We start from the raw sequence: 12,113 nt of genomic DNA on the forward strand, positions 1-12,113 counted from the left end.
CACACACACACACACACACACACACACACACACACACACACACACGCACACGCACACGCACACGTACACACACACGCACACGCGCACACACAGTAAAGATGGGCAGTATTGTAGTTTTTGTTTGTTTGTCTGTTTGTTGTGTTTAGGCCAATGCTTTGTCAGTGATCACTGCATGGTATCTGTACCTGGGCCTTATGTTGAAAACTTTTAAAAATGAAATGCATTACGAAGGAAAGAAATGAAAAAAGGGCATGTCAGAACTGCGTCAGGGGAAAAGACGCATGCGCATTGCCCCCAAGTGATCCAAACTAAGGAAGTAGAAGGGCGGGGGAATTTCCTCCTTCCTAACTGCTGTGCCTCCTTCGACAGTCCGCAGTTTAGAAACATTTTATGTAAGTACATCTTACTTCACTTTACTTGTTTAGAAACAAAACCGTTTACGAGTCTTTGACAATCTGCAATAGTAAAAATGCCGTTTGAATTTCATACCTGTTGAATGTGTATGATTGTTGGCCGTCACATTTGCAACGTGTACATTACATTCGCACTTAGCAAACACTGATAGCATCTATCTATCTGTCTATCTATCTATCTATCTATCTATCTATCTATCTATCTATCTATCTATCTATCTATCTATCTATCTATCTATCTATCTATCTATCTATCTATCTAATGTGTTTCACTGGGCTCCTTACCCATGAGGTGCTACCTGATTCACTTTTGTCCACTGTTCCAGTTTTAAAGGACTGAAAAGCTGAATAGTATAGACAACTACATATCAGTATACTACCGACCAGTATTTCCTCCAAGGTTCTAGAAAGGGTCCTCAATACAAAAAACACACAATTGCTACAGGAGGGGGGGGGGTCATCATTAGGATCCTAGTGTTCTGGTACAGGCACCAGACAATGCGTGTCAAATGGGGGTGTGGAATATGCTCACCACTTTATGTATCAAATGGTGTCTGCCAAGCTTACGTAACTATGCCCTTATACACACATTACACACATGGGTCCTTCCTGTCTGTCTGTCTGTCTGTTCCAGAGGAGTAGCTGAAAATGGCCGCTTACCTGAACATCGGAGGACATGGACATGTGGGGTAAGACCGTCAATACTACTACTACTTGTATCCATATCAAGAACATTAACTTTAATGTATAAATCGTTACGTATATATATATATACATAGGCTACAGAGTGTTTTTGCCCCCTACTGATTTTTCACTTTTTTGCACATTTGGCACATTTAACCTCAATTGGACCCTGAACCTTGTTGTACAACCCCCAGCAGGAGTTAATTTCACACCAGATGTTACAGGAGACTCTCCTTTCAAAAATTTAAACTTTTGTAACATCTGTCCGCAACATATTTTCTCAGAAGCTTTGTATGCATTGTCAATGTGTTTTTAGCACATTTGAGACAAGCCTTGATACTCTCCTTGTTTGTGTTTGCCTAGTCTCTTTCTTATAGTTGAGTCATGAACACTTCCATTTTGTGGGGTTATTAACACCTCCCGTTGATAAGATGTTGTTCTGTGTTCTTTTCTGAACTCTTGGATCCACTGTCATTGTCTTCTTGTGGCAATTTTAGTGACAGCCAGTACAGTATAGTATTAAAAATGTTCACCACAACATTATGCTTTCTCCAATTGTGGATAATGGCTCTCACCATGGTTTGCAGACCCCAATAATGTTTTTTAGAAATGACTTTGACAGTCTGAGACATGTCAATTATTTTTATTATAATCTGCTCCTGAATGTTGTTGGATCACAGTGTGGTGCCATGAGTTTGATATGATCTACTACACATTGTCAAACAGGTTCTATTCAAATGATCTCTTAATTTGAAAGGCCTGGTGCCAGTCTTGGGCAGCCGTGAAATATAACTCAGTTGTCAAAAAAAATATGATTAATTACAGATACCTCCTCATTTAACAAGGCAGGAATTACTTTCTCACACAGGGTCATACAGGTTTTATGGCATTAAATGAAATAATCACTGAAAAAATGATTTGTATGTTTGCTCAGGTCAACCTTGTTTAATGTATAGGCCTACATTTGTTTGATCTGAAAATAAGTGTGCCAAATGTGCAAGAAAGTAGAACAAGGGGGGCAAAAACATTTGTACGGCAATGGATATATAATGAGAATTGGGCAATAATGAAACACAAAACACTGCCTTGGGAGTAATCACAAAAGAGGAAGCAGTCTGTACAACCTTTAAAACCACACCCATGCTGTACACTGACAAACCAGTTGCAGAGCAACTCTCTCTCTCTATGCATGCGTGTGTGCGTGTGATTGAGAAAAAAACATGCTCTGCTTACAAAGTTACAAATACTGTACAAATTTAGTTGTATAAAGTAGAAGTGTTCTTGCAAATTTACACCAGTGATGTGATATTACATGGTTTCAGCTTTGTAATATCATACTACCAGTTTTGTAATTATTCTGACAGATGTTTTGTACTTCTACTTTATAGAGCTCCGTTCAACACAGTGCACTTTGTAAGTGAATCAACATTAATGAGCTGTTGAACTTCATATTTTATCTAAAACTTTTCATCTTGTTCTTTTCAGAGATGAGCCCTCAGAGGAAGAATATCGCCGGCAGGCCGCTCTATTCCTGACCAGGCATAGGCCGGAGCTCATCCAGAGGGTCAAACCGGTACTGCCCATAGCAGACCAGCTCCTCTCTCAGGAGTTCATTGGACCGGAGACCTACGCAAACATCCGGGCTGGTGCCACCTATCAGAACCAAATGAGGGACCTGTAGGATGGCCTGAGCTCAGCTCAGGGCAAACTGGCCCTCTGCAGGATCCTACAAAGAGACCATTCCCACCTAGTGGAGGAGCTGCAGAATGCAAGATGAAGGCAGACATATTGATTGGATTAGATTCTTTATTGTCCCCCATCAGACAGTCCATTCCATCAGGTCTTTGTAGTACGCATCTCATTTACAATACATATAGACACCATCTTCATATATAGACACATAAACATCCTCAGACATCCATATACAATACATATAGGCTACACACATCTATTCCTATACACTCCAATAAATTCAATCCTCTACATTCCTATACACTCCTCTCCTCCACATACAACCATTTTTGTTTGTTTGTTTGCTTGTTTGTTTGTTTTACCCTCCCCCTCCTTTGCCCAGCATTTACTCTGGATGATATGAGGTCATGCACACACACACACACAAACACACACACACACAAACACACACACACACACACACACACACACACACACACACACACACACACACACACACACACACACACACACACACACACACACACACACATTCTTGTCTTTTAATTTGTCAGGAAACTCGAGCAGCAAATACAGCCAACAAGTATGTCACGACCATGGAGGTAGTATAAGAACTGGAGAGAGTGAATAAGTCCTGCCTCCAGTCATTTCAATGGGAAATGCTAGGCTAGTGAATTCAGCCAAAATTGAACGAATTTTTGAGCTTCAAAGATGGAGTCGTTTCCACCACCAGTTTTCTCAGCCAATTACGTGCCACGTTAATGACTGACTTACGATTGACCAGAAAGATATATAGAAGATGGGCATTAGATGCATGGAGGTGCCAACCACACACCTGTATAGGTATGTGTGCCCAACACTAAACGCATGCACCCACCAATCGCGTCCACCCTCTTTGAGCGAAGTGGTGGTGGAATTGCGACGAGGAAGTGCCTTGCTAATCGGCGAAGCTGATCAGTCAAATCCTGACCCCCTGGTCACGACACCACCAGGTTCTCCATCAGTCTCTACTCCTCGTCACTCTGCTCCAACGATCTCCCAATCTAATTCCCCTGTCTACTAATTGCCCAATCATCTTATCCACTTCCCCAATCATCCGATCTCCACTCTGCTACTCCCCAGAACCTAGCCAATCTCCTCTTCTACTCCCCAGCACCTGTAGCCAATCTCCTGCTGCCCATTTAAACCCCTGTCACCCTGCTCTCTCTCCATCTGGCCTCTTCAACACAGACACTAAATCCAGCACACGGACTGCTCCTTGTCTCTGAAGCTCTGCTCCTCATTTCCTGAAGTGCCTGCTATGACAAGATTCAAGATTCAAGATTCAAGATTAGTTTATTACGTCTTATTATAGGTTTGAAGCCTATAAAGAGTAAAAATTGTTGTGTTTTTCTTGTGTCCTCAAAAAGATTTTAAAAATAAAAATAAAAAAGAGGGGGGGGGGGGTGGAAAAAAGTGCAAAGAAAGTGCCTTGTTGTCTTCAGCATGAATTCAGTAATCTTATTGCTTGGTGGAAGAAACTACTTTGGAGTCTGGTAGTATGAGATTTCAGGCTTCTGTACCGTTTCCCAGATGGTAACATAGTAAACAGTCCATGGTTGGGGTGACTAGGATCAGCCAAGATTTTCTTTGCCTTCCTGATGCTCCTTCCCTCAAATAGCTCCAGTATGGAGGGTAAGTCACAGCCGCATATATTCTGAGCTGTACGCACAACCCTCTGTAGAGCTCTCCTGTTGGCTTGAGAGCAGTTCCCATACCATGCAGTAATGGTCCCTGTCAGTATGCTCTCGATGGTGCCTCTGTAAAACGACCTCAGGATCTTGGGTCTCATCCCAAACTTCCTCAATCGTCTGAGGTGGTACAGACGTTGCTGGCTTTTTTTAACAATGCGCTGTGTGTGACTGTCCCAGGTGAGGTCCTCTGAGATGGTAACGCCAAGGAATTTAAAGTCTCTCACCCTCTCCACTGTCTCACCGTTGATGTTAATGGTTTCAAACTGGTGTTCTTTCCTCCTGAAGTCAACTATGACTATGACCCAGGTTGAAGAACTTTTATGTTGAATCAAAGAAAAGGGGGGCGCACCTTGCATCAATTTTTGTCTTTAATTTTGTGCACAGCACAAATTTTGGCCAGCACTCTTCAAAGTTATCAAGAAACTTGAGTGAAGCCTGCTACCTATCCTACTTGATTTAGAACTTTAGTTCTAAAAATGTTGGACATTTTCTATTGGAATCTTTCTGTTGGACGATACACTGTTCTTATGCAAGTCATGATCTTCTGAGCGTTTACTTCAAGACCTTATTTATTTCTCCTACCTTGGTTCATATTTGCAAATTAAAACGAAATGATTGGTCCTAACCTTGTTTCCTGAGTCTGTGTGCCCTGACAGTAGACTAATAATTTATGTGAGAGCCAATAATTTATGTGAGAGCGGAATTTTAGTTTTGACACACAGGTAACGTTGGAGGGATATGAGCATGTAATGTAGTTATTAGCATGGTCCATGTAGTTGTGGTGAACCATCCAGTTTAAGAAGGACCACATGAATGCAAGTGAGCCAAAGCAATTGAGAAGGATCTATGCAATTTTTTATTGTATACCGCTATTTATATGGGAAAAGGGATTCGTTTTGAAGCAAAAAAAACGAGCCGTTTTGGGAGATATATATGACATATATGACATTTTGTTATTGAACTGAAATGTTGTCCAGAAGTGTAGGCTAAACGTTTGGTCAAATGACCATATGTGCAAACCCCAACTCCACAAGCTGTGCGCTAGCCATCTACAGCGCCAAGGGAACTCCATTTATTCTCAACCTAAAGCCTCCAAAGGTCTCCTAAAGGGGCGTTCACCTGACATTACATGGATCCCGAAAATGTCCTAGCCTGAAGTATCTTTGTCTAATGGACTATTTTTGATAAAAGCATGTCTGCACTGTGTAGGAGCCATTTCTTTATTTTCCCTTTAGTAAATTTACCTGCCGTGTCTATTACAATAATCCTTTTTCGCGAGTCTGTGTGCCCCCTACAGGTCAAAGGTGGGAAGGCTGGAACACGATGCTGGCCGTCCCTGTACCTGCATACATGAACCATGCGCAGTATTGGCATACATCTACTTCTAAATCATTTAAATATCATGATTGACACGTATTTAACAAATATTTAACAACAAATGCCATAGCCCCTATTTAATATTGCCTTGATAACCAAATCATAATTAAGTGTTTAAGAACAAAAGCTGACAGTCGACAGTTGAGTTGACATTGCAAACATTTGCCACGTTATAGCCTATCTGAATAGACTAGGCCTACTATATGAAAAAAATCACAACCATGCCTATTATCCATATCTCCCTTAGTAACCTACCAGCTCATTTTGAAAACATGTCCGTTAATCTGGCACGTTTGGCTGCCACCTGCTTTCTTTGCGCATGTAGACAGCAATGCACTCTGGATGAAAATGCTGCATGATGGTTAGATTTCCTGTCAAACTTTCTGTCATGTTGTGTCGACGAGGTGACATGTCACATGGTGTCAAACTATCGCGGGATGAATGCGACTGCAGTCAGATCTTGCAACCCATGCAGTTGCTTATCCCCGTTGATACTCATCTGCAGACTGCCTCCGAGGTCACGCTTCCATGAACTGGTTGGTCAACAACTCACTCACGTGTGCATATGAGTCTTGTCTCACACCCCTACACAGGTTTGCGCAGGCCCCCACCTCACTGCCTGTCCCCCCACACCTCACACACGTGATGTGTTTATAGATCAAACTGGTGCGAGCTCATCGTCTCGTTCATATTTGTAACCGACTTTAAATGCGCTGAATTTGATACCACCCACATTGTGACAGCAAGTTCTCGCTCACATGCTTTGTCTCCATCGATCGACAAAATCTAATTCGTCTGAGCCTATTGCTATATAAAAGACGCGCCTTGGGCCAAACCATCTGAAACATTTAGGAGGGGAGAATTCCCTTACATGGTAGAACCTATTTAATCTGCTGCGATGCCACTGTGGATTTAGGCCTATACACCTGCTACAGTTGAACTAATGCCAGAATAAATAAGTGACAAAAAATGTAATAACATTATTTCCCCACGATCCAAGCAGTCCATGGCATGTCGATGGTTTGCCCTGGGATGTCTCCCGGATAATGTAATGCCCAATCTGTTGTTGACTTCAAATGTCAAGAAAACACTTAGCTATGCTCTTAAAGGGACACTGTGTGAGATTTTTAGTTGTTTATTCCCAGAACTCATGCTGCCAATTCACTAATGTTACCTTTTCCATGAATACTTACCACTAGCATCAAATTCTAAGTATTCAATATGACTGGAAAAATTGCACTTTTCATACATGAAAAGGGGGATCTTCTCCATGGTCCGCCATTTTGAATTTCCAAAAATAGCCATTTTTAGCTGCAAAAATGACTGTACTTGGACCATACTAGAAAATATTTGTTTATTACTTAGTAAATGTTCATGTCAAATTTGGCAATAGGCAGCCCAGTTTCAACAAAGTCTGTTCCCATAAATCCCATCACCCGGCGGCCATCTTGGCTACGCCTCAAACTGACTATTTGAGATTAGTCAGTGATGGGGTATATAAGAATGAATGGGGGGAAATAATGTGTGTGACAGTGGGACAACACAGCGATGCACAACTCATATGGTTGGAATCACAATGAAAAACTGGTTCTAATGGCAGTCTTAGAATGACCGCATACATGAAAGAAACACTTTAAAACAGCGTTTTTTTTAATGCTATTTTTGAACTGCGCATGCGGAACACTCAACGACAACGTTCTGTTTTGCGGCCGGTGGGAGCAAGTTGCGTCGACTTCACCTCTTCCGGCCGGCTGTCAAACGGGTATCCATTCTCCGGTCATTGTACAGAAAAGAACACTGGATTTATTTTCTGATAGCCTAAGCAGTAAGCACAATGGTCGTCCCCGCTCATAAATAAAAAAAAAAATAGGCTATTGAGTAAATTAATGAATTAGCCTACCTCAAAATTGGTGTTTTGAATTGTGATATCATGTTGTTGCCTATAAACTGATAGGCCTAATAGCTATGACCAACGGTGAAAAATAGGCCTATAAGAGAAAAAGCAAAACGGATCAAAGTTGAATGTCTTGCAGACTTGCTCCCGTTTTGCTTTTTCTTACTTATTTGTTTTCAACCATAAGAAAAAACACAACGAGTGTGCACGGCCGTTTTTGTTTCCGTGATTATCTGTCCCTTTGTCCTGCACCTGCATTTTGGATGGGCGCAGAAAGGTGATTAATGGTCGATTTGCGCTCTCTGCCCAATTCACAATGACTTCAAGTTTCCACGGACGGCAAACCACATGGCTGCCAGCAAACAAACCGATTAGGTACGAGCAGTCGTAAAGGTTTACGTTTGCACTTGCGTCGAGGCGTCGAGATGATTGGATAAGTGACAGCGCACCTCAGCAAGCAATTGGCTCTCGTTACCGGACAGGTGGGAGTGACGCCAGCAAACGCCATGTTCGCGTAGCCAAATGCTCTCGTTCATTCCTATGGAAGGTTTTATGTGTGATTCGTCTCGTATTAGACTGTCTCTGGTTTCAATGAGCAGCATAGTTGCAGTACCTTTTTTGACCATTTCCTGCACTTTTCCTGCCCTTAAAACATTTTAAAACCACTCATTTGGAGTCAGAAGGTAAACTACTTATAACCCAGGGCATTTTAAAATAAATAATTATGTGCAATAAATTGATGTTTCGTAGTAATCTAAACACGTGTCAACCCATGTAAATCAAGTAATAAACAGCCTATATAAACTTAGTTGAAACTTTGTTAGAGGGGTTTGGAGTCTGATTGAAGTCTACAAAAAAGATCATCAACGAGCAGTGTATTTTTTCAACTACTTGGCTATGCTCCTGTTACTAGGCTATACTACTGCTGTTACTACTAGGGTAACTACTGCTCCTGTTACTAGGCTATACTACTGCTGTTACTAGGGTAACTATTACTCCTGTTACTAGGCTATACTACTGCTGTTACTAGGGTAACTATTGCTCCTGTTACTAGGCTATACTACTGCTGTTACTACTAGGGTAACTACTGCTGTTGCTAGGGTAACTACTGCTCCTGTTACTATGACTACTACTGCTGTTACTACTAGGGTAAATAATCTTACTACCACTCGTACTAGGGTAACTACCAATCATGTTACTACTATTCTAACCACTAGGCCCTACTCCTACTACTAGAGGTATAGCCTACCACTGTTGTGTCGGTCAGCTGTATCATACACAGCAAAATATATAGGCCTATATGACTTTTTCCATTCTTTTGCATTTGTCTGATCTCAAACCATCTGCAGCAGGGTCTTGTCTATTTTTAATGTAGCCGTGACCTTGATGTTCCTGTTTTGCTGATTTCACAAGAAGAGGAAGAGTTGCCGAGCGCCTTAACAGTAGTTCTGATCTCTTATCTGTCAGAAGAAATCTTTTGGGTTGATGCCTGTGATTCGTTTTTTTTCCAAAACTGCAGCACAGTGAGCTGTGAGCACAGAAAGAGCTAAAGCGAGCAGCATGCTGAAATGTCTTTCAAGCAGCCTTTCACAATGGCATGACTGAAAGCAGTATTTTACAGTTTTTCTCGATTGCTTAAACGCAATTTTCAGAATCAGTTCTCGAATTCTCAAAACTCTACACACAAATCTCTAAACCTCACACACAACGGGCAAAACTCCTCACCTTCTCTGAAAAATGCACGTCTTGTCTCAAAACAATGTACTCTCTTCTAAAAAGGTAATTTTGTTCTCAAATGACACACACAAGCAGTCATTTTACTGTAATACACTCTTATGTGAACCATTGAACACTAATATGCACAAGGTAAAACTCTATACTCAACTTGACACACAGTAGAAACTTATTTTCTTCAATGTTCTACTTACTAAAGAGGGTATTTTCTGTAGTAAAATATTGAAATATTGTTTTTAGTCTCGGAGTACACAGATGTGTGTATATTTTACATATTTTTCTGACATTTAAAAAAAATGCACTAATTTATTGTAAAATATTGGGTAACCACATGAAAGTGATCTCTTGTAACAGATTTTGGAGTTCAAAAACTAAACAACTGTGTTTTCTCACTGCATCCACTCATGTTTTCATCAATATCACATGCAATGTGTGTCCTGGTGATGATTTCAGATTGTAAACCAGAGTTTGCCCATGTGTTGAGGAAGTGAACATAGTATGGCAGTTGATTTTAGTATTTTGAATGACAGTGTGTTCAATGCGACAACCAGGGATTTTCTTCATGAAAATTGGGTGTAATCCAGATAATTGTGTGTAGTGGTTTGAAAAGAATGTGTTTTAAAACTGAAATGTGAGTGTAAAGAAGGAATTGTGCTTAGTGTTCGGTGACATTGGTTAGGGAAGTCGGTAAATGGGTGAGATGTTCCGAGAATTGTGTGTGAAGTACCAGAAATTGTGTGGAAGCAATCGAGAAAAACTAAGATTTATGTACACCTATGACATTCATTATGCCTTAAAGTTATATCAAATCCTCAAGCTTCAAGACATGTAAAATATATATATTTTTAGATAAAAACGTTTACATGTCTGAAACAAATAAAATTGAAGATTTGATCAAAACAATTTTACGTTGCTTTAAAGGGATACTGTGCAGGAAATGGTCAAAAAAAGGTACTGCAACTATGCTGCTCATTAAAACTGGGCTGCCTATTGCCAAATTTGATCTTTACATGAAAGTTTACTAAGTAATAAACAAATATTTTCTAGTATGATCCAAGTACAGTCATTTTTGCATCTAAAAATGGCTATTTTTGGAAATTCAAAATGGGAGACCATGGAGAAGATCCCCCTTTTCATGTATGAAAAGTGCAATTTTTCCAGTCATAATGAATACTTAGAATTTGATGGTGGTGGTAAGTATTCATGAAAAAGGTAACATTAGTGAATGGGCAGCATGAATTCTGGAAATAAACTAAAATCCTCACACAGCTGAGTGAACATCTATGATGTAGACACTGAGAAATGTGCAACCATATCAACCGAAATGTGACACATCCTCAGTTTAACTTCCAACAACAATAAATTAATTACTGTTTGATATTTAAATCCATATTTAATGTAAGCACTTTTAAGAACATAACAAATATAAATCAGGGTCCAATACTCAAAACAATTGGCAAGAGGCTTAGTGCGATGCTGAAATATTTACTGTGCCAGAGACAGATTTATTGATGGAGCCGAAATAGAGTTCTTTTCCGGCCTCTCTCACAAATGAATCACAAATGCCAGCTATATCACCAAAACACTCTCTGAATGAAAGGCAGAATAAATATGCATCACAGACAGCAACAAATACAAAACAAAAAAACGCCCTATTATACAATCACTGCATGACTAAAAAAAGCATCTCTGTTTTACATGCAGTGTGTGTTCAGCAGAGGCTGGAGGGACTGCTAGTATCCGCACCATGGGAAGCACTCTTTGATTGCCTCTGACTGCTTTAGTGAAACATTTGTTGTTTGTTTGTGTTATGTACTGTAGTCTTCTGCTGCATGGGGCTGCGGCCGATGATTAGTTACATGTTATTGTTGTTGTTGTTTTATTCACTTCTGTCTGTGTCTGTCGACCAGGGGTCCGTTTCTCGAAAGCGTCTTTGCTATTGTCGTTAGCAAAGTCCTTCGTAAGAGTGACTCAACTCTCTCTCGACAGCGACGCTCACCACTAAACCCAAGGGAACGGTAAGACCAGTGGTGTAGTCTACTTTTTTATGGTGGGTATACTGTATATTTGAGCATTTTCTAAAGTGGGTATACTGTATATATTTGTGCTATTCAAAACAATGGACCAATCGATTTTAAGTGGGGATACTGAAACCCCTGAAATTTAGAAGTGGGTATACTCCGTATACCCGCGTTCTACGTAGACTACACCACTGGGTAAATCCAAGGGACCGGTAAGACGGTTAGCAACGACAAGAATCGAGAAACGAACTCCAGGAGTATTCCGTGAACCTCGCAAAGTTGTACACCAGGCTAAATGAACCTTTAGTTAGTGGTAAATCATCTAATAGAAGAGCCTGGAGTCATCATCTTCTTGCTAAATAACACCTGTGCACTATCTATTAGCAGGTTTACCACTTACAACAGGTTAATTTAGCAGCCAGGTGTATCACCTAACCATGTCCTAGTATGCGACCCTTGGCCTGTTTAACACCTAATCATGTCCTAGTAAGGCAACCCTTGGCCTGTTTAACACCTAATCATGTCCTAGTAAGGCAACCCTTGGCCTGTTTAACACCTAATCATG

The 12,113-nt window shown here is 40.6% G+C and overlaps 1 long non-coding RNA gene across 1 annotated transcript; it reads left to right on the forward strand.

Annotated features, from left to right (window-relative positions):
* Positions 1–322: 322 nt before the first annotated feature.
* LOC134454956 (uncharacterized) lies at positions 323–4,795 on the forward strand. The gene is made up of 3 exons (XR_010035950.1): positions 323–392; positions 1,048–1,102; positions 2,583–4,795. It is a non-coding gene; the product is annotated as an uncharacterized LOC134454956 (long non-coding RNA).
* Positions 4,796–12,113: the final 7,318 nt, after the last annotated feature.

Source organism: Engraulis encrasicolus, chromosome 9, assembly GCF_034702125.1.
Source record: "Engraulis encrasicolus isolate BLACKSEA-1 chromosome 9, IST_EnEncr_1.0, whole genome shotgun sequence".
In the NCBI taxonomy this organism is placed as follows: domain Eukaryota; kingdom Metazoa; phylum Chordata; class Actinopteri; order Clupeiformes; family Engraulidae; genus Engraulis; species Engraulis encrasicolus.